General features: G+C 36.2%; 1 protein-coding gene across 1 annotated transcript in view; it reads right to left on the bottom strand.

Moving 5' to 3' along the window:
• Peak1 (pseudopodium enriched atypical kinase 1) overlaps positions 1-22,520 on the bottom strand; it is a 300,160-nt gene that overhangs the window by 109,513 nt on the left and 168,127 nt on the right. The window contains exon 6 of the mRNA XM_077799587.1: positions 16,435-16,504. The gene's annotated coding sequence lies outside the window, so the exon portion shown is untranslated. The remainder of the gene's footprint in view (positions 1-16,434; positions 16,505-22,520) is intronic.

Below are 22,520 nucleotides of genomic sequence, written 5' to 3'. Positions count from 1 at the left end.
TTTAAAAAAAGAATTAACAAGGCACATTTGTTTAAAACAAACAAACATGATACAGGAATGTATCTGGGCACCCTTTTCTTTCTAATGGATCTATTTGTCTCTCTTAGTAGGGCACTTTTGATTACTATAGCCTTACAAATCAAGTGGTTTAGGTCCTCTATGTTGTTGTTTCAAAGTTGTTTTGGATTTTCTAATCCTTTGGTATTTCAATACAAATTTTAGGATCTGCTTATCAATTAGACATTGATTTGAGAACTTTCTTCTTGTATAATACATTACCATACATATAAAACTACTCATTTCTCTCTAGGTACAACTTTTGCTGCATCCTACAAATCTCAATAATATTATCAGTTTAAGATATTTTACAATTCTCTTATAATTTCTTCTGGCCCAATGATAATTTACAGGTATATTTTTGATTATCTTGTTGACTTAATTTCATTGTGGTCAGAAAATAAATGCTATATGGTTCCAACCTTTTAAAATCTAAGGTTATATTGTGGGGGGGGGCGGGCAAACTATAGCACATTCTGCTAAATGTACCATGTGTACTTGAATGTGTGTTCTGCCATTATTTGTTGTAATATTCTATGAATATCAAGGCTAGGTCATTAGAAATGTTATTAGGATTATCTATGTATCTGTTGGATTGACAAAAGGATGGTGTTAAAATCAACTATGAACATTTTTTCATATATTTGTTGATCAAATGTATATCTTCTTCTGAGAAGTGACTGTTCAGCTCCTTAGCCCACTTATCGATTGGTTTGTTTGTTTCTTTGGTGTTAAGTTTTTTGAGTTCTTTACATATCCTGGAGATTAGTGTTCTATTTGACATGTGTGTGGCAAAAATTTGCTCCAAAAATGTAGGCTCTCTGTTCACCTCATTGATTGTTTCTTTTGCTGAGAAGAAGCTTTTTAGTCCATCCTATTTATTAATTCTTGATTTTATTTCTTGCACTTTAGGACTCCAATTAAGGAAGTTGGGGCTTAATCTGACATAATGAAGATTTGGGACTACTTTTTCCTCTATTAGGTGAAGGGTCTCTGGACTAATTCCTAGGTCCTTGATCCACTGAGTTTTGTGCATGGTGAGAGACAGGGGTTTATTTTCATTTTGCTGCATATGGATTTCCAGTTCTCCCAGCACCATTTGTTGAAGAGGCTATCTTTTCTCCAGTTTGTGATTTTGGCACCTTTGCCTAGTATGATGTAACTGTATTTATGTGGGTCTGTCTTTGTGTCTTCTATTCTGTACCATTGGTTTACATGTCTGTTTTGGTGCCAGCACCATGCTGTTTTTGTTACTATGGTTTTGTAATATAATTAAGGTCTGGTATTGTGATGCCTCCTGCTTCATTTTCCTTGCTAAGGACTGCTTTGGCTATTCTGGGTCTCTTATTTTTCCAAATGAATTTCATGATTGTTTTTTCTATTCTATAAGAAATGATGTTGGGATTTTAATTGGAATCACATTGAATCTGTATAGCTCTTTGCATAGTATGGCCATTTTGACAATATTAATTTTGTCTATCCAAGAGCATGGGTCTTCTTTAATTTCTTCCTTTAGTGTTCTGTAGTTTTCATTGTAGAGATCTTTCACCTCTAGTAATTAGAGAAATGCAAATCAAAACTACTCTTAAGATTTCATCTCACGCCAGTCAGAATGGCAATAGAATACAGACAACAATAAATGTTGATGAGGATGTGGGGAAAAAGGCACACTCATAGATTGCTAGTGGGACTGCAAATTGGTGCAACCAACATTGAAAGCAGTATAGAAATTCCTTAGAAAACTTGGAATGGAACTACCATTTGACCCAGCTATCCCACTCCTTGGTCTGTATCCAAAGAACTTAAAATCAGCATACTATAGTAATGCAGCCACATCAATGTTCTCAGCAGCTCAATTCACAATAGCTAAGCTGTGGAAGCAACCTAGATGCCTTTCAATAGATGAATGAATAAAAAAAAACTGTGGTATATATACACAATGGAATATTACTCAGCATTAAAAGAGAATAAAATCATGGCATTTGTAGATAAATGGATGAAGTTGGAGAATATCATGCTAAGTGAAGTAAGCCAATCCCCCCAAACCAAAAGCTGAATGTTCTCTCTGATAAGCGGATGCTGATTCATAATGGGGATGGAGAAAATAGAAGAACTTTGGGCAAAGGGTAGGAAGGGTAGGGAGGGTGCATGGGGGCAGGAAAGATGGAGGAATGAGATGGACATCATTACCCTAGGTACATATATGACTGCACATATGGTGTGATGCTACATCATGTACAATCATAGAAATGTAAAGTTATGCTGCAGTTATGTACAATGAATCAAAAATGCATTCTGCTGTCATAGATACCTAATTAAAATAACAAAATTAATTAAAAATAAAATAAAATAAACTATGATTAAAAAACTATTTTGCCCTTTAATTCTGTCAATTTTTACTTTGTGTATTTGAAGCACAAATATTAGACACACATTATGTTTGTTTTATGTTCCTGTTGATTTCTGTTTAATTTTCCTGTTAGATTTCCATAATATTTTGCATTTTTAAAATGATAATTACCCCAGGGATTGATGGATATAAATACATACACACACACACACACACACACACACATATATATATATATATGTATATATACATTAAATATTAACTACATATATAGTTAATTATGGACTATTTCACATAAAATAAAGGCTTATAATTTCTTAGGCCCATATGCCTCCCTCTTCATATACACAGCATAAACCCTTCAAGAAAATGTTGTAATTTTGGTTTTAAGTGGTTATAGTCTATCAAGAAATTAAAAGAAAAAAGGTTAAAAGAGGAAAATAAAAAAAAAAAAAAAAGCCCTTGACTTCTACTCAGACAGCATTTCTGATGTTCTGTATTCTTCACTAAAGATTCATGTTCCCATCTAGAATTATTTATCTTCAGTCTAGGGAGCTTCCTTTAGCATTTCTTGTGGAGAAGGTCTATGGTAGCAAATTTTCTTTATTTTATATAAAAATATACTGTGCTGGGGATATAGCTCCGTTGGTAGAGTGCTTGCTTTGTGTGCACAGGCCCTGGGTTTAATCCCAGCACCACAATCAATCAATCAATAAATAAATAAAATGAAAGTCTTTATTTTGCCTCCATTCTTGAACAATGCTTTCTCCAGGCCAAGAGGTCTAGGTGGATAGTTTTTCTTTCAGCACTTTGAAGATGTTGTTCTTCTCTTTTCAGTCTTTCATGGTTTCTGAGGTGAAATCAACCATCAGCAGATCCTTTGCATGTAACACGTCAGCTTTCTCTTTTTGTTATTCTGACCATGAGATGGCTTGGCAAGGGCTTTCTTGTATTTATTTGGCTTGGTTCAGTTTAGCATTTTGTGTTTGCAAACTGTTGTCTTTTATCAGATTTGGGGAATTTTCAACCATTAATTCCTCAGATATTCTTGCTCCATTCTTTCCTTCTTCTCTTTTTGGCATTCCAATTACAGGTCAATTTGACCATTAAATATCTTCTAACAGATCCTTGGGGGTGTGCTCATTCCCCTACACCTCCAATCTTTCTTTCTCTTTGTTTTTAATTTGGAAATTAATATTGATCCTTTTGAGATCACTTATTCCTTCCTCTGTTGCACAATTCAACTATTAATTTCATCCAGTGAATTCTTCATTCCAGAAATAGTATTTTTCAGTTCTAGAATGTTCATTTGGTTTTTTAATGTTTCTACCTCCCTGCTAAGAATTCATTTTTCTACTGGGATTTTCATGCATGGAAAACATGTCTTTTTTTTACTTCACTGACAGCATCTATATTAGTTATGTTCAAACGCTTGTTTGTTAAGCCCAACATTTGGTTCATCTTGGGGTTGAAATCAATTGATCATCTTTCAACTGAAAATGTGTTCCATTTTCTTGATTCTTTGTGTATGAAGTAATTTTGGATTGTATCCTGAGTTGTGGAGATTCATGATTCTGTTATTTTTCTCTAGTGGGTAGTGTTTTCTTGTTTCAGTAGATAATTTTCTTGACTAAGATCTGAGTACAAACATATTTCTGATGCAGCAGATGTTTTGTTTTTATTCAGGCTGGTCTGAGTCTATTCTGAGCATGTATGTTTAAGAATCAGTGACATAGGTAGACAAAAATCTGAGGATCTTCCAGCTGGCTCTTTCTTTTGTAAGCCACATTCGTAATTTTCCAGTTTCTCTTTTCTGGTTCAATAGATCAGAAAGGCTACATATTTTTCCAGGTGTAGCCTATTGCCACCCATTTAACAACGCACAGACTGTATTTAGTCTATGGCTCTGAGTGTGGGGTGGTAGGAAGAGAGGAGTTGAGGACATCCTAGGCTAGTTAAGGAAAGCTCTGAAGGTAAGAAATCATGAACAATGAGATGGGAAATAATGCTGTAATGCTTTAGCATTATTTCCCATCTCACTGCATCTCACTGTTCATGATTTCTAGCATTATTTCTCATTGGCATCTCACTGTAGGGTTAAATAATGTAAATTGTTAAATGCCAGCTGGTTCTAGAAATATAGTCAATTAAATATATATTTTAAGCAGAAGATAATATAATCATATCTATATTTTAGATTAAGATTAATCTATGAGCACTATATAAAATGAACTGCAATACAGAGAATAACTTGAGGTAGGGAGATTAATAAGGAGGCTGTTCCAGAAGTGCAGGTGGGAAGGTAATGGGGTCTTAACTAGGTTAGTGGCAGAGGGAATAGAAAGGAAGGAATGGAACTAATTCAGGAAATGACTGATTGATGATCTTGAAATTCTTCAATAATCTGAATTATCACAAAAATATTAAACTTTACTATTATTAGGCAGGAAGTATACACACTATTTAATAGTGAGAACTTATAAAAATAAATCAATGTAATACTACTTCTTTGAGACTCGTTTGTTAAGTAAGTGACAATTACAGATTGGGGCTTTAAGGGCTCTAATATCAAATACCTTAAAAGAACTGCTCTTTAATCATGCTACACCTATATAGGCAGGAATTTAAAACCAACCTTATTTACCAAACCTACTTGGGTGTAAAGGTGCCATTAATGCAGACCTAATTATAGGGCTCTTCATGCTACATTCTCAGCAGCACTCTTACACAGTAAAGGGTCTGGACTGTGAAGACCAGAAAAGGACTAAACTCTGTTTGGTTGAGATACTGAAAAAGCGAAAATGACTTTCAAGCTATCATTACCACATAGAAAAAGAATATATAATACTTAAAAAGTGCTCACTATCTTCAAAATACTTTACCCTCATTAACTAATTAAGACTCTTAATTCAATGGTTCTACTATAATTTTAAACTACCCTAATTTTACATACTAAAATTCATTTATTAATAGGCAATTCTTGTATATTTCCAACTGTTAAATAATATAAAATATATTAATAATATAATCAGAGGTTAGCATTTAAGCATGACAAGAGCAAAATGTAATTGGATTTTTGATTTTCAAAGGAGGGTGGGGATCCTAAGTTCAACTACCAGCAAGGCCAGAGAGAAAAAAATAAAGGTTGGTGATGGGTAGGAAGAGATGACCATGATTAACTAGTAAGATAAATGGGTAAAAGAATGGTTCTTCAGCGAAAAGACTGGCAATAGAAATTCTTCATGAGAAATTTTGCAAAAAGATTATGGAGATCTTGGTAAAATTGTTAGGTTTTAAAAGATACAATTAATAAAAAAGTACTATGAAAGACACGAATGGTGTGACTCGTGTACATTCAGAGATGTGAAAAATTGTGCTCTATATGTGTAATATGAATTATAATGCACTCCACTGTCATATTTAACAAATTAAAATTAAAAAATAAAGAAAAAAATTATTAAAAAAGTACTATGAGGTAACATTTAATTGGTTTAAAATAACAACTTTTACTCAGATGCTTCAAGGAAGCATAACAAACTTAATGCCATTAAAAAGCTACAATCCTATTGCTTATTACTGAGATAGAAATGTGGGAAAATGGAAAACAAAAATCAATCTGTAAAGGAGAAATGTCGCTGTTGGAATGCAGAATGGGTAACTCCTGGACTCCTGAGCCATGAGCTGGGCAAAGAAGCCTACGAGGTAGAAAGAGACCATTATCCCCATGAAGCTAGGGGCTAACATTTGATTGGACCAAGACCCTCTGGCTTGATCATCAAATTGACCATCTGACCAGCAGAGACACTGATGTAAGCTGAAAGCTTCATGCCTGACAAGACTCCCTACTGAGGAAACATGATTTTGCTTAATACTTCCTAATTCTGAGGGAAGTCCAGCCTTTTGGATCATACATATTCTACTTAATCATGTAAGCTAATAAGGATTCTGACCTTAAGCCCTGGACATATATTTCACTCTGGAGATAGCCTATATTCTGCTCTGAGAATGTACACCTTCACCACTCACTTTTTAATAAAGCTATTCCTTTTGCTAAAACCTGATGTATCCTTAAATTCTTTTCTGTGATGTATCAAGGGTGTGGAAGGTCTCTCTGCCTCTAGAGAGAACTTGAACCCCTGTAATAAAGAAATTATCATCTAGAACATGGATTAAGGAAGATAAAACTTTTATTAATGCATGGCTAGAACTAACAGGTGTTTTTTCCTAAACATCTTAGCAAAAATAATTTTTATTTTACCAATATTCTACCTTACAAAAATTCATAGAATTCAAAATTAAAACAACAATGAGAAACCAATTAATCATCTGTCAAATTGTTCTAAAATGGGAAAAAATAGTCTATGCTTCACTGTTGGTTAGACAGTATTCTACACATTCTAAGGAAAGTACAAACAATGTGTGATTATTTTCAAGAATGATAAGGCAATATATGTGAAACTATTCCTAAAACATACAATGAAACAAAATAAAAGCAAACAAAGCACGTTAAAAATTTACATGTCTTTTGATCTTGCAATTAATTTCTAAGAATTTATCTTAAAGAAAAGCAATGATCTGCTCAATGATTAATCTGTATGCATAAGTAAGTTTCTACTGATGTTCCAACAGTATTAACTTATGATAGTTAAAACAGAGATGATCTAAACGTCTCACAGTAGGGAACTTAAGATAGTATATAATGACAGTTATTACTAAAATGATTACATAAATGAAAAATGTTCACTAGGCACAGTGGCATACTCCTATAATCTCAGAGTCTCAGGAGGCCAAGGCAGGAGGATTACAAATTCAGGCCAGCCTCAGTCTTTAAAAATTTAAAAATACATAAAAGTGCTGAGGATGTAGCTTGGTGGTTCAGCACCCCAAATTCAATCTCTAGTATTTAAAAATTCATAAAAAATTACTAGGTTTATAATGAAGATAAAAACTACCTATAGAATAATCCGATTTTACTAAAAATACACACAAACCTAATTTTTAAAGAATTAAAGACTAACAAAATAGAAATGTCTATTTTCCAAATTTTCTACCATAAGCATATATTTCATTCAATATTTATTGTTATATCAGAGAAAATAACAACAAGTTACTAAAAACAGTTGCATAAGTCATTTACCCACATGCAATGTACTCTAGATATTCTAGAGCTGGTGGTCATACATAAACCTTCTGCTCTGTCATTGCCATTCTGAATGAGCTTGGTAAAGATCATTCTGAACATCGATCACATGGTCAGTCACTTGGGAAGGATTATACCAAATTGTTATGAGTTTGGGGACCCAAATGACTGTCCCGTTATAGACTGATATTAAAGTAAGACTATGTGTGTCCTAGGCAAGATTTGTTCTCTAGAGGTGAGAGGGTAGTGCATTAACCAGGTTTTATATTAAATGTCTTCATCATTTGTGAGCAGCCAGATGGTTGGTAGTATGTGTAGGATATTTTGAAACATAGGCTGGCTGATTTCAATTAGCTTTGAAGTGAGACAAATGATAGTGAGGATCTGCACTGCTAAGCCCAGGGGTACTGAGAGAATATTTTCTTGCAGATGAATACCCCATCAGCTAGAGTTCTCATTGATATAATATAGCTAATAGGTGATCCTGGAACACATGTGCTATTGGAAAGACTCTCTGTTATGTAGCGTCTAACTGAGCAAACATTTTAAGCCCACTATAAGAAAACTATCTAATGCAAGGGTGAAAAGGAAATAAAAAAATCATAATAGCCTTTACGCTTGCATTTCAGAATGTACTAGGAAGTTTTGTGAAGGATTTTGGCAGCAAATAAAAATACTTCTATGATAACTTGCAGTAGTTTGAGGCCAAATCAAAGGCTCTGTCTGAAAAGATTAGTAACTGAACAACTGTTGTCTTTCAGAGGCTTACATGTAATGCCAATTTTATGTCATGTTCCTCAAGGTACCAGCTGTGTTGTTCCTGATGATTCTCCTCTATACTAAAGTACTCAGGAAAAATATACAGCAACAATGCCCCAAATTGGCCTAAAAAATTCAGGTGAGTTAGGATAAAATGGAATTAATTTCCTTTTTAAAAAAATAAAGTTGAGAATCTAAAATTTAATCTCTTCTGAATCACTAGAGTTTTAATGGACATTCAAAAAGATGATGTGACTCTCAGTCTTCCAAAGTAATCACATGGACATATGTACACACACACACACACACACACACACACACACACACACATTTGAAAAACAAAATAAGGCAAAAACATAAAGGGCTGGGGATATAGCTCAGTTGGAAGAGTGCTTGCCTTGCATGCACAAGGCCCTGGGATCAATCCTCAGCACCATCAAAAACATAACAAACAGTAAAATCAAAACATAATCTTTAATTTCACAGAAAACAATTCACAATTTTTTTCTCTGTTAACTACATTGCTAATGAAATGCCTCACATAGCAAAAATTAAATAGTTTTTAATGCTTCTTCATTCCATTCACTGGCAACAATACTTAACTACTGTTAAATTCCTATCATACTATAGGGATCTAGTATACTACACCAGGTGTTTAATATAAATGGTTGCTAATCACTAATTATTCCAACAATCTTAGCATTTTACTAAGAAAATTTTCATTTTATTTTTATTTTAGACTAAGAAATTGAAGATCAAAGAAATTAAGTAACTTTCCCAAGGTCACACAATCCAGGTCTTACTGTAAAACCCATGTTTCAGAGTTAACCCTAGTTAAATAGGAAAATCTCTGTTAATCAACAGGTCTTTGTTGCAAAGAGAAGCAACAACAGGCTCCTCTGGGGCATACCACTATAGCTAGCCCTGAAACAAATAATGGAGTTCCCACTATGTCTTCCAGGGGGAATTTTCTTTGCCAAAGAAAGAATAAGCATTATGAAACAGCCTAAAGTGGCAAAATAAACAGTACACAAAGATAATCTTATAGGCAAAGAAGTCAAATAGAGTAAGGAAACAGCTACTACAAGTAACAAGAACAACCATTTAGATTTGCTACTCAAAATATGACACACTACAGGCTCCGTGGTAGCTCAGTAGTAGAGCGCTTGCCTAGCATGAGTGAGGCACTGGGTTCAATCCTCAGCACCACACGAAAATAACTAAATCAAATAAAGGTGTCGTGTCCTTCTACAACTAAAAATAAATAAATGAATAATTATTATAACCCAATTAACCAGAAGCAGCAGTAACACTGTGAGCTTGTTAGAACTATAGTGTCTTGCTGGTCATGATGGCACTTGCTTGTAATCCCAGCATCCTGTGAGGCTGAGGTTGGAGGATCACAAGTTCAAGGCTTGCCTCAGCAATTTATAGAGACCAGGTCTCTAAAAAAAAGGTGGGGGGGAGGGGGCTGAGGGTGTAGCTCAATGGTAGAGTACCCCCAAGTTTAATCCCTACTATTGCAAAAAAAGAAAAAGGAATGCAGGGTCTCAGGCCCCACTTTAGAACCACGAATCAGTCTGGTTTAATAAGTACATGGAAGTTTGAAAATATCTCCCTCCCTCCCTCCCTCTCTCTCTCTCTCATTTTTTCTTTTTTTGGTGTTGAAGATTAAGCCCAGGGCCTTGCATATGCTAAACACTCTACCACTGAGTTACATACCCAAGTCCAATAATAATGAAGCTAATAATGACTAAATGATTGCCAAAACTGTTATAAAGAAGTAGAAATTAGCCTACAGCCAACAAAGCTTCCAGAAACAAAATACTTTTATGCATTTTCATCATTTGATTAATACTGTAAGTTGTTATAATAACTTTTACTTTTGTAGCAAACTTTGAAGTAGTTACTCCATTCTTTCAATCCAACCTGGAAAGGGACCTGGTTTGACCTCCTGCCTTTCACTACCTCATTTTTAGCTTCTATATGAGTATCAACAGAAAAACAGCAGCACATGCCTTGACAGAAATTTGCTTTAGAAATTAGAGCCAAGATATGTTCCACGGGGATGAAGTGCATTTATAAGCAAGGTTTTCCTTATGATTTAACTTTCAAAGCAAGCAACCTGGATACTACTTCACAAAACACATTTTGTTTGTTTTGTTTTTGAGCAGTGGTCTTTAATACTTGGCTAACAGAAGGGAATTATAAATTCTTGTGTCAAGACAAAAGATCTTGTGAAAGTAACTTCTTTTATATTGGGAATCAATACTCAAATAAGAATAGTAAGAAGAGTAGTAATGTATTTGCTCATAGAGACAATGCTTATTTAAATATATTAAGTAAATAATATTACCACCATCTAGTTATATAAACTAAAATACAACTATTGACATATTCCTCTCTTCACTGAAAATAGTAGCTCTGCTAGATACTTAAAAAATAATCTGTTGTCCATAAATGTTGGTGATAATGTGGGGAACAAAGTGCACTCATACATTGCTGGTGGGACTACATATTGGTGCAAGCAGTATGGAAATTCCTCAGAAAACTTGGAATGGAACCACCATTTGACCCAGCTATCCCATTCCTTGGTTTATACCCAAAGGAGTTAAAAAAATCACCATATTACAGTGACACAGCCACATAGCAGCTCAATTCACAATTGCTAAGCTATGGTACCAACCTAGGTGCCCTTCAACAAATGAATGGATAAACAAAATGTGGTATATATACACAATGGAATATTACTCAGCCTTTAAGAAGAATGAAATTATGGTATTTGCTGGTAAATGGATGGAACTGGAGCAGTCATGGTAAGTGAAATAAGCCAATTCCAAAGAACTATAGGCTGAATGTTTTCTCTGATGTGTGAGTGCTAATAAGCAATCGAGGGTGGGGGGTGGGCTGCAGGGAAAAACAGAGGTACTTTGGATTAGACAGAGGGAGAGTAAAGGGAGGGGTACAGGGGTAGGGTAGGGATGATAGAATGAACTGGACATTATTACCCTATGTGCATATATGATTACACAACCAGTGGAATGCTATATCATGTACAACCAGAAGAATGAGAAGTTATACTCCATCTATTTATGATGTGTTAAAATGCATCCTATTGTCATGTATAACTAATGAGAACAAATTAAAAACAACAGCAACAAAAAAGATCTGACAATGTGTGTGTTTATTTATTTTTAGGGTACTAGGGTAGGGCAATCTAAAAATCTATTTTAATCTAAAAGTTATTTCCCCAGCCCTATTTTTTATTTTGAGACAGTGACTCACTAAATTGCGAGACTGGATTTGAACTTGTGTTCCTTCTGCTTTAGACTCCCACCTGGCTATAGAATGTATTAATTTTTTAAAAAATATTTGTTTAGTTGTTGATGGACCTTTATTTTATTTGCTTATTTATATGTGGTGCTGGGAATTGAACACAGTGCCTCACACGTAGGAGGCAGGTGAGCTACAACTCCAGCCCTTCAATGTATTAATTTTAAAGGGAAAATTATAGTCTCATTTCAGAGATTACTTGGTTTTACTTATTTGTTTACATTGGTTAGATTTATCAAATACTCATGGAATAACAATGAAGACTATTTCTGAGTCAAAGTTCACTCCTTTGGGTATTTCTTAAGGGAATTCTCACGAACCAATTTTAAGTCATTTTCTTATTTTATCATTGATATTAAGTTAAAATAGATCAAGAGATTGTGATACTTTCTGGTTTCTAATTTCAGACTCTTCTCCAATTGATGAAAATCCTTACACTCCACTACAAAAAGGACTGAAAAAAGATTGGTTCAGCCTGTTAATATAATGCAGGAAAAGGATCAGTGGTATAATTCAATGTTCAAATTATAATAACATTTTCTTAATTGTCTATTTTTTACTGGTTTATTGTTCTTTTGTATAATGGTGCCCTCCTTCTGTGCTTTCTTTTCTTTCTCCAATATGACTGTTGAGCTTGATTTGTCTCTGACTTATCAGATGGGTAAAGTCTGCCTAATTGGGTAAGTTCTAAAAAATTGCTGTTTTAAGAAGGGTCAATTAGTTGTAAACAAAGGCATTCATTCAGTAAGCAACTCCTATGGAGATACTTCCTACAGAGATAAGCCAATATTTCCTGATGTGCTCTAGTGTACAAAGGGGCAAAGGAAGCTGTAAGTGAGTGCACACATTATCAGCTGGAGTCCCCAGAGTTTATAACTTCTGACAGCACTTATAGAAGACTTTCACTGAGCTGCTACACCAGCATTTTCTAAGATTTTTGCTGAATGATGACATTTGTAGGGAGAGGGGTGTTTTAAAACACCCAATCCATCATGAAATTTGGATGATTTTGTTTTTCATAGTGATTTTTTTCCTTTGGTCTTGATCATCTCTTTCCATTTCCATAGTTTCACCTTTCACGTCTAGATTGCTCTGGCAGAATCCCAGCTGATATCTTTGTGACTAGACTCTCACACTCCATCCATATACAGTCATTAAAATAATGTTCCTCATGTAATTTTCAAACCAGAATTAGACAGGCAGTCAGGATAGATAGGTAAATCAAGTCAGGTCAGATCAAGGAGGCCAATTTTGAGTGAATCCTTTGGAGACTGACCCTGAAGGATTGAAATGTTAATTCCTAGAGCCCTTCCACCACTCTTATCAAGAACCTGCCCCTGCTCCAACTTGTTGCCAAGGTAACCAGTCCCAGGAATTGTCCCTCCCTACAGCAGCTATAAGGTTGTTTAAATTAGTGTGTCCAACTTTTTCTTCTATCAGACGAAGAGTCTCTGATTTGATATCTAGCTCCTTGATCCACTTTGAGTTAACTTTTGTGCATGGCGAGAGGAGGGAATTCAGATTCATTTTGTTGCAAATGGATTTCCAGTTTTCCCAGCACCATTTGTTGAAGATGCTATCCTTCCTCCATTGCATGCTTTTAGCTCCTTTATCAAATATAAGATAGTTGTAGCTTTGTGGATTAGTCTCTGTGTCCTCTATTCTGTACCATTGGTCCACCTGCCTGTTTTGGTACCAGTACCATGCTGTCTTTGTTACTATTGCTCTGTAATATAGTTTGAAATCTGGTATCGCTATACCGCCTGATTCACGCTTCCTGCTTAGAATTGCTTTTGCTATTCTGGGTCTTTTATTTTTCCATATGGATTTCATGATTGCTTTATCTATTTCTACAAGAAATGCAGTTGGGATTTTGATTGGGATTGCATTAAACCTATAGAGAGCGGGGCTGGGGATGTGGCTCAAGCGGTAGCGCGCTCGCCTGGCATGCGTGCGGCCCGGGTTCGATCCTCAGCACCACATACCAACAAAGATGTTGTGTCCGCTGAGAACTAAAAAAAAAAAAAATATATATATATATATATATATAAACCTATAGAGAACTTTTAGTGATATCGCCATTTTGATGATGTTAGTTCTGCCTATCCATGAACAGGGTATATTTTTCCATCTTCTAAGATCTTCTTCTACTTCTCTCTTTAGGGTTTTGTAGTTTTCATTGTATAGATCTTTCACCTCTTTTGTTAGGTTGATTCCCAAGTATTTTATTTTTTTTGAGGATATTGTGAATGGAGTGTTTTTCCTCATTTCCATTTCAGAAGTTTTGTCGCTGATATACAGAAATGCCTTTGATTTATGCATGTTAATTTTATATCCTGCCACTTTGCTGAATTCATTTATTAGTTCTAATAGTTTTTTGTAGACCCTTTTGGGTCTTCTAGGTATAGAATCATGTCATCCGCAAATAGTGATAATTTAAGTTCTTCTTTTCCTATTTTTATGCCTTTAATTTCTTTCATCTGTCTAATTGCTCTGGCCAGTGTTTCGAGAACTATATTGAATAGAACATATTGTGGGGTCGGGTTCCAAATTCCTTAACAGGACACCCATAGCACAAGAGTTAATAACAAGAATCAATAAATGGGACTTACTTAAACTGAAAAGTTTTTTCTCAGCAAGAGAAACAATAAGAGAGGTAAATAGGGAGCCTACATCATGGGAACAAATTTTTACTCCTCACACTTCAGATAGAGCCCTAATATCCAGAGTATACAAATAACTCAAAAAATTAAACAATAAGAAAACAAATATCCCAATCAACAAATGGGCCAAAGACCTGAACAGTCACTTCTCAGAGGAGGACATACAATCAATCAACAAGTACATGAAAAAATGCTCACCATCTCTAGCAGTCAGAGAAATGCAAATCAAAACTACCCTAAGATACCATCTCACTCCAGTAAGATTGGCAGCCATTATGAAGTCAAACAACAACAAGTGCTGGCGAGGATGTGGGGAAAAGGGTACTCTTGTACATTGCTGGTGGGACTGCAAATTGGTGCGGCCAATTTGGAAAGCAGTATGGAGATTCCTGGGAAAGCTGGGAATGGAACCACCATTTGACCCAGCTATTGCCCTTCTCGGACTATTCCCTGAAGACCTTAAAAGAGCTTACTACAGGGATACTGCCACATTGATGTTCATAGCGGCACAATTCACAATTGCTAGACTGTGGAACCAACCCAGATGCCCTTCAATAGATGAATGGATTAAAAAATGTGGCATTTATACACAATGGAATATTACACAGCACTAAAAATGACAAAATCATGGATTTTGCAGGGAAATGGATGGCACTAGAGCAGATTATGCTTAGTGAAGCTAGCCAATCCCTAAAAAACAAATACCAAATGTCTTCTTTGAATAATGAGAACAACCAAGAACAGAGCAGGGAGGAAGAGCAGGAAGAAAAGATCAACATTAAACAGATACACTAGGTGGGAGGGAAAGGGAGACAAAAGGGAAATTGCATGGTAATGGAGGGAGACCCTCATTGTTATACAAAATCACACATAAGAGGTTGCGAGGGGAACAGGTAAATAAACAAGGAGAGAAATGAAATACAGTAGATGGGGTAGAGAGAGAAGATGGGAGGGGAGGGGAGGGGGGATAGTAGAGGATAGGAAAGGTAGCAGAGTACAACAGTTACTAATAGGGCATTATGTAAAAATGTGGATGTGTAACAGATGTGATTCTGCAATCTGTATTTGGGGTAAAAATGGGAGTTCATAACCAACTTGAATCTAATGTATGAAACATGATATGTCAAGAGCTTTGTAATGTTTTGAACAACCAATAAAAAAAATATATATATATATATATATAAAATTGTTGCTTTAACTTGAACCTATCAAACCCTAAATTTGCATATTGTGACACTCCACTGAAATGTCTGCAAAAATTATGATTAAATTCTTTGCTCAAAATAAATAAATAAATAAATAAATAAATAAATAAATAAGTGTGTCCAGGGCTGGTCCATCCTGCCCTTCCTCCTTCAGCCCACCTGTATCCCACCTCTTTTTTCTTCTTTTTTTGGTTGTAGTTGGACACAATATCTCTATTTTATTTATTTATTTTTATGTGGTGCTGAGGATGGAACCCAGGGCCTCACACATATATTAGGGAAGCGTTTTACTGCTGAGCCACAACCCCAGCCCTCTTTCCCACCTTCTAGCCATTCCACTGAGCATTTCCTAGGCCTAGTCACATACACAGGAAGGAGAAAGATAAGGGGAAAAGGGCAGGAGAACAAAGGAAGCCTAGGACATATAAAAGGAGCAGAATACTTCGCTGTTGGGGATACCTGGAAACCAGTTATGGTCCCCTTCTCCCTCCCAGGAGAGGTCTATGTTACCCCTTTTTCAATAAGCCCTGCTTTATATGCTGGCCTCGGTGTGCTTCTCTAATGTTCAAACTTCAACATGTGGAGAAGCAGAACTAGTCACCAATAACTGGTGGTATCAGTACCCTATTATTCAGTATATTGAACCCAAATTTCTTACCTTTTGGGTTGCAAAATTTTCTATGCTTCAAGTCAATGATTATTTTTATTTTATAGATGAGAAAACAGAAACACTTGAATTAAGTTTCCCAGGATCACAGAGTTAGAGCTCTCCAGCATCACACAACACTGCTCCTGTTAGTGTGTTGCTATTACCTTGCAATTGCATTGTATTATCTCCAGATTATTTCCCACCTACATTATTCTAAGACACTTTTTGTTTGTATGTTAACGTGGAGCCTGATATAATAGACACTTTAAGTCACTTACTGATATTATAGTAGAATGGTTATGCAGATAAACCACAATGCCAAAATTCCAACTTCTTCTTCTTCTTCTTCTAGAGAGAGAGAGAGAGAGAGAGAGAGAGAGAGAGAGAGAGAGAGAGAGAGAGAGAAAGAGAGAATTTTTTTAATATTTATTTTTTAGTTTTCGGAGGACACAACATTTTTGTTTGTATGAGGTGCTGAGGATCGAACCGGCAGCACGCATGCCAGGCGAGTGCGCTACTGCTTGAGCCACATCCCCAGCCCCCAAAATTCCAACTTAAGTTATAGGCCACTAAAACTGTTTTCTTCTAGTTGTATACTTGTCTATTGTAGTTGCTGCTAAAAAACAGTTGTGGCATCAAATTTTCCTAGAAAGTATTCTGACCCACGAATATGCAATGCTGCAATCTGAGTGGAGACAAAAATATATGTAAAATCAGGTTAAGTATCTCTTATCTAAAAGACTTGAGACCAGAAGAATTTGAATTTCAGATTGTTTTGGATTTTAAAATATCTATATATACATGATGAGGTAACTTGGGGATGCAACCCAAATTTAAACACAAATTCATTTATGCTTCATATATTTATATCGTATAGCATGAAGATAATTTATTATATACCATATTTTAAATAATTTTATACAGGAAACAAAGTTTCAAGGTATAGAATTTTCCTTTTGTAGTATCTTGTCAGTGTTCAAAATGTTTTAAATTTTGGAGATTGCAGATTTTGGATCTGGGATGCTCAAACTGTGTGTGTGTGTGTGTGTGTGTGTGTGTGTGTGTGTGTGTGTATGTGTGTGTTTGTATAATTTACATAAATGGCAATCCTAGAAATAACAGAAATCATCAAGCATGATGTTATATATAATCTCTAGTACTTGCAATGTTTACATTTAATACATGCACTATACTCCGTGATGAAACACAACAAAGTAAATAAACAAAGCTTCTTCAATAAGAAGATAATGTGAATGACCATTTCATAAGAGAATGCAGCTATCCATGGCCTTGATAAATGCTAGGCAAGATTCATGTAAATTAAATACTTGTGTCTACCATTATGCTTTAAGTATTCAAAATCTTTTTTTTTTTTTTTTGTAGGGTGGAGTGGGGGGGATTGAACTCAGAGGCACTTGACCACTGAGCCACATCCCCAGCTCTATTCTGTATTTTATTTAGAGACAGGGTCTCACTGAGTTGCTTAGAGCCTCACTTTTGCTGGGGCTGGCTTTGAACTAGCGATCCTCCTGCCTCAGCCTCCAGAGCCACTAGAATTACAGGCGTGAATCACCACACCCAGCTTGCATTCAAATTCTTGCTCTACCATGTGTAACAAAGTTCTCAACTTTGTGTGCCTCGGTCTCCTCATTTGTAAAACGGGCATAATCCCAGTAACTACTTCATAGGGCTTTTTATGAGGTGTAAATACATACAAGGTGATAAGATTAGTGCCTGACAAATAGTAAGTGCCCAACAAATGTTGACTGCTGCCCTCCTCCATTTTCATTGTCTTTATTATCACTTAGGGGTAGTATCTTTTCTGGTCCTGGAATACAGGGGGCTAGATCACAAATGGAGGAGAATATCCCAGCTTCCATCTTTTTCTCAGACTTGAAGATTCCTGGGTTATTAGGTTCCATGGTTTTTGCAGGGGTTGGAATGAGGGTCATGTGTTACCTGATGAAGGGTACGACATTTGCTAACATAGACATACAAGCCCAGAGTAGGGACCATGGTTAGGCAAATCCCAGAGAGGAGGAGGACACTTGGCCTTGAATGAGAGAAGAGATTTCAAAAAATGATGGTTTTCAGAAAGGGAATGAGGATGTGATGTAGATGGGCCAGCAAGGGGGTAAGTGGGGCACGAGAGCAGGAGATAAGAGGGAGAAGAGGGAAGGAACGACAGGGTTCCAGACCCAGGAGCCCAAGCTTTCTTCAATAATGGTGATTCACCACAAGAGTTCAAGATAGGGGCGACTTCCTCATAATTTGGAAATAAAATGCAGACAGTGTGTGAGTTGGAGAGAAAGAGGTTGGGGCTGGAGACCAGGCAGGAAATGGGTGCAAGGGTCCAGGTGAAGAGCAGATCTGGGCCAGATCACGATGGAAGAAGCTAGGTGAGACTTGGTAGCTTTGAGGGGGACTTGTGGGGATGGGTGGAAGGTAAGAGAAGGCTCTGGGGGGGGTGGTGACTTGAGATTTGGAGCCCAGGAGATTGAAATGCAGACTATTCCACCCTCCAGGAGGACAAATTTTGCAGGCAGGTGGGAATGCAGGTCTGGTGGGGTGTCTGACTAGAGCTGTCTGCTCGGTGGGAGCAGGAGAAGATGGGCACTGGGTGTGCTGCTTGTTTTGGAGGGAGCATGGAGACCATGGGATCTGCCTCTCACTACTTCTCTCCTAGGTCTCCAGAGCCCAGCTGTGGCCTTCTGAGCAAGACTCCTGTCAGCTTAGAGAGCCCTGGGGTAGAGGAGGGTCCTCTGGCTTTAAACAGAATGAGGCCTTGGATTCAGGCATTTATGAACTCCAGTATGTCTGAGTCTGGCTGTCCACTGGTTGATTCTTTATCAGGACATGACATTGCCACCTTGGTTGCACAGCTTGGATTTTGGGACTTATTCACAAGTGATTATAGGGGCAGAGAGTTGCTAGGGGAGCGCTGGGTATCTATTTCAAGGCTTTGGGAATACTACTCTTCCTTCCTTCATGGGTCTTAGTTTTTCCTTCTTTTGAATGGGTGCAAATGTGCCCAATTGACTGACTGCTAATGACCAAGGTATATTTTTTAAGGGGTAGGGGGTACCGGGGATTGAACTCAGGGGCACTCAACCACTGGGCCAGCCCTATTTTGTATTTTATTAGAGACAGGGTCTCACTGAGTCGCTTAGCACTTCGCCATTGCTGAGGCTGGCTTTGAACTTGTGATATTCCTCCTCAGCCTCCCAAGGTGCTGGGATTGCAGGCATGAGCCACCGTGCCCAGCTCAATCAATCTTTAAGAAAAAAGAAACTAATACTTTCATTTCAATTCTGTCAAGTTTGTAGCAACTGAAAATAAAAGGATATGTGGGTAATGTTATACAGTCAGGAAAGACCATTACTAGGAAATAGAACAGTAGCTCTTTTCTTCTCCTTTTCTCTTGTGGCTTTTTTTTTTTTTCCATTACATTGCTAGTTAAATAGTCTGAAGACATTTCAAGAAAAACAAAACGAAACCTTTCTTTGATCTGAGATGTTTAAAAAGAAATCTGAAACATTATCATTTAGAAATCCAGACACTGACCACATAAGCATATGATGATGGATAATTAGGCATTCATATCTTCTTTCATTGACAAAAACCCATTGTTCTATGGTTTAGCAACTAGCAGGTTTTGTCCCAAGTTCGTGGCACATCAATATTTTGTTTTTAAAATAAGACAAAGAAGGAGCTGGGATTGTGGCTCAGCAGTAGAGCGCTCACCTAGCACATGCAAGGCAATGGGTTTGATCGTCAGCACCACATAAAAATAAATAAATAAAATAAATGTATTGTACCCAACTACAACTAAAATTTATATATATATATGTGTGTGTGTGTGTATATATATATATATATATATATATATATATATATATAGAGAGAGAGAGAGAGAGAGAGAGAGAGAGAGAGAGAGAGAGAGTGTTAAAATACATAAAGGTGTCTTGAGGAAGTTCTACATAAACATTCTTTTGGATGTAGAAAAAGGATCCCTGAGAAACATTTCATTTTTCATAAGTCAAGATGAAAACTGAAGAAGCCTTCATTCTACTGGAATAATAATAGCTGCCACTTAGGATATGAAAAGCACTTTTCATTTACTATCTCCTTTAATCCCTCCACTAGTTTATAAAATATTGCCAGCCCTATTTATATCAAGGAAAATGAAGCTCAGAGAGATTAAGTAATTTGATGTGCACCCTTGCCTTAGGTCTGGATCATACACCTAGACTGTGGCAGATCTGAACTCTGGGCCCAGATATATTTAACCTCAGAGTCTATATTTCAATTTTACTACACTGCAGTAGTTCTCAACCTTTAGTGCTTCTCACAGTCATCTGGGATCTTTTTCAAAATACAGACACATCCTCATAAATCATAAATAAAGCAGCAGGTCTGAGATAAAGCTGAAACATCTTCATTTTTAAGAAGTAGTTCAGGTGTTTCTAATGTATACCAAAAGGGGAGAATGTGTTTTTGTTTTTTGCAGTACTGGGAATTGAACCCAGGGTCTGGCTCATGCTAGGCAGATTCTCTACCTCTGAACTACATCCTCAGCCTGAGAACATGTAATTATTACTAGACTGGATAAAGAAAAACAGGACAATCTAGAAGGAATTTCTTTGTCATTTTGTAATATAGCCATGCGTGGCTTAATGACAGGGCTGTACTGTAAGAAATGTTTGTTAGGTGCACAGAGTGTACTTCCACAAACAGAAGGTCGGGATATCACAGGCAATATAATCTTATGGGACCATTGCCATATATAGAGTCTGTCACTGTTAGAACATCATTATGTTCTAAAAAACTGTGCTTATTTTTCAACAAATTTCTTTCTAACTACAGATTTTGCAGGCATCCATTAAATCTTCCCATTTTCCATCAGTATGAAATCCCTAAGCACATAAGAGAGTTGGGGTAGTAAAAGTGATTAAAAAAAACCACACAGACTGTGGAAGAAACATCAAAAATAGACAAATTATAGGTAGAAGAAGAGAAATATTGCTCTAATATAGCACATATTTTGTATTAGAGAAAAGTAAGATTATAGAAATAAGTACAAAACATAATTTAATGAGTTCTAGGCTTAATATTCAGAATCTTACTATTTGTAGAAATGAGACTTAAACACTTTGAGATATAATCATTTCCAAAATATTTTATGGTATTTTTCTGTAAAGAATAAATAATGAAAAAAATCTCTTAGTTTAATGGTTTTTCTAGTAAATATATTTTTCTTTTGATGAAGAAAATAAGGTAATATTCTATATAGATTATTATTTTGCACATTCCATCAATATATGTTGGGCACTTACAACATACAAGGCATTGTACTACTGCAAATCTTTTACCAGTTACATTACACTATCACATTCCTCATGTTGTAGCATTTCTGATCTTGTGTTTCTTACAGGATTCACAAAAATGTAGAGTGGCTATCAGGCTATTTTATAGAAGTTATTACAAACCTGAGTTCACAATATTAGATAATCTATTTTAGCCTGGAATTTGTCCAGAGCATGTGATATATCATCTATTTTAAGAAAGTCTAACTGGCATAGGTCCTAACAGGTGGCCTGATCCAAACTCCTCATCATACAGATGAAGACACTGAAGTGCAGAGAGAGAGAACAACTGGATTAAAATACCTCACATCTGCCCCTAGAACTTGTGCTTTTTCACAATCTAACACCAACCCTAAGAGGATGAACAGGTCTTGGGAAGACTCCATTAATGGCATTTGTGTGCTCTTGACATTTTGTCTTCCCCCAGAAAAAAATTTAAAAATTGCATTTTGATTGCTTTGGTATGAAGACACACTATGTTAATGTCACATATTAAAGCGTTTTGGTCAACACTAAATGATATTTTTTTCTGTAAAATTCTAAAGGGTTTAAAGAAATCTTTAAAAAGACATTAAAACATTTTTATGTGCCCCTGAAAGCCAATGAAGAACCTAGGCCCCAAAGGAAAGGTTAGTCCTGGTTCCAGGTCCTTTGTTTGATAGTCTGAACAGTTGTTCTCCCCCTCTTGGCAACCTGGGTCTGCCTCGGGACTACACAAGAGGCTTCTCTATGATTTAGGATATGACTTAGGTCTTGGAAAGCACAGCCTTTTATTATCAAGTTACTCCAAAGATTCTCATTCTAGCAGCCCTTCAGAATCTACTTCCTCATTCTGAAACAGGAAGAATCTTAGAAAATCATTCCACGAGAGTCTAGAGTATTTAACAAAGCTCAGTTGCCAAGTAGCTGAAAAAGAAAACAATCTCCAAGGTCCCAAATAAGATATACCTTTCTTAAGTCCTTTCTACTATACTTTTTTTTTTTAAGAGAGAGGTGTG

Source organism: Urocitellus parryii, chromosome 6 (assembly GCF_045843805.1).
Source record: "Urocitellus parryii isolate mUroPar1 chromosome 6, mUroPar1.hap1, whole genome shotgun sequence".
Taxonomy (NCBI): Eukaryota; Metazoa; Chordata; class Mammalia; order Rodentia; family Sciuridae; genus Urocitellus; species Urocitellus parryii.
Note: the sequence above shows the minus strand (reverse complement) of the source record. Positions and strands in the feature narration are given on the sequence as shown.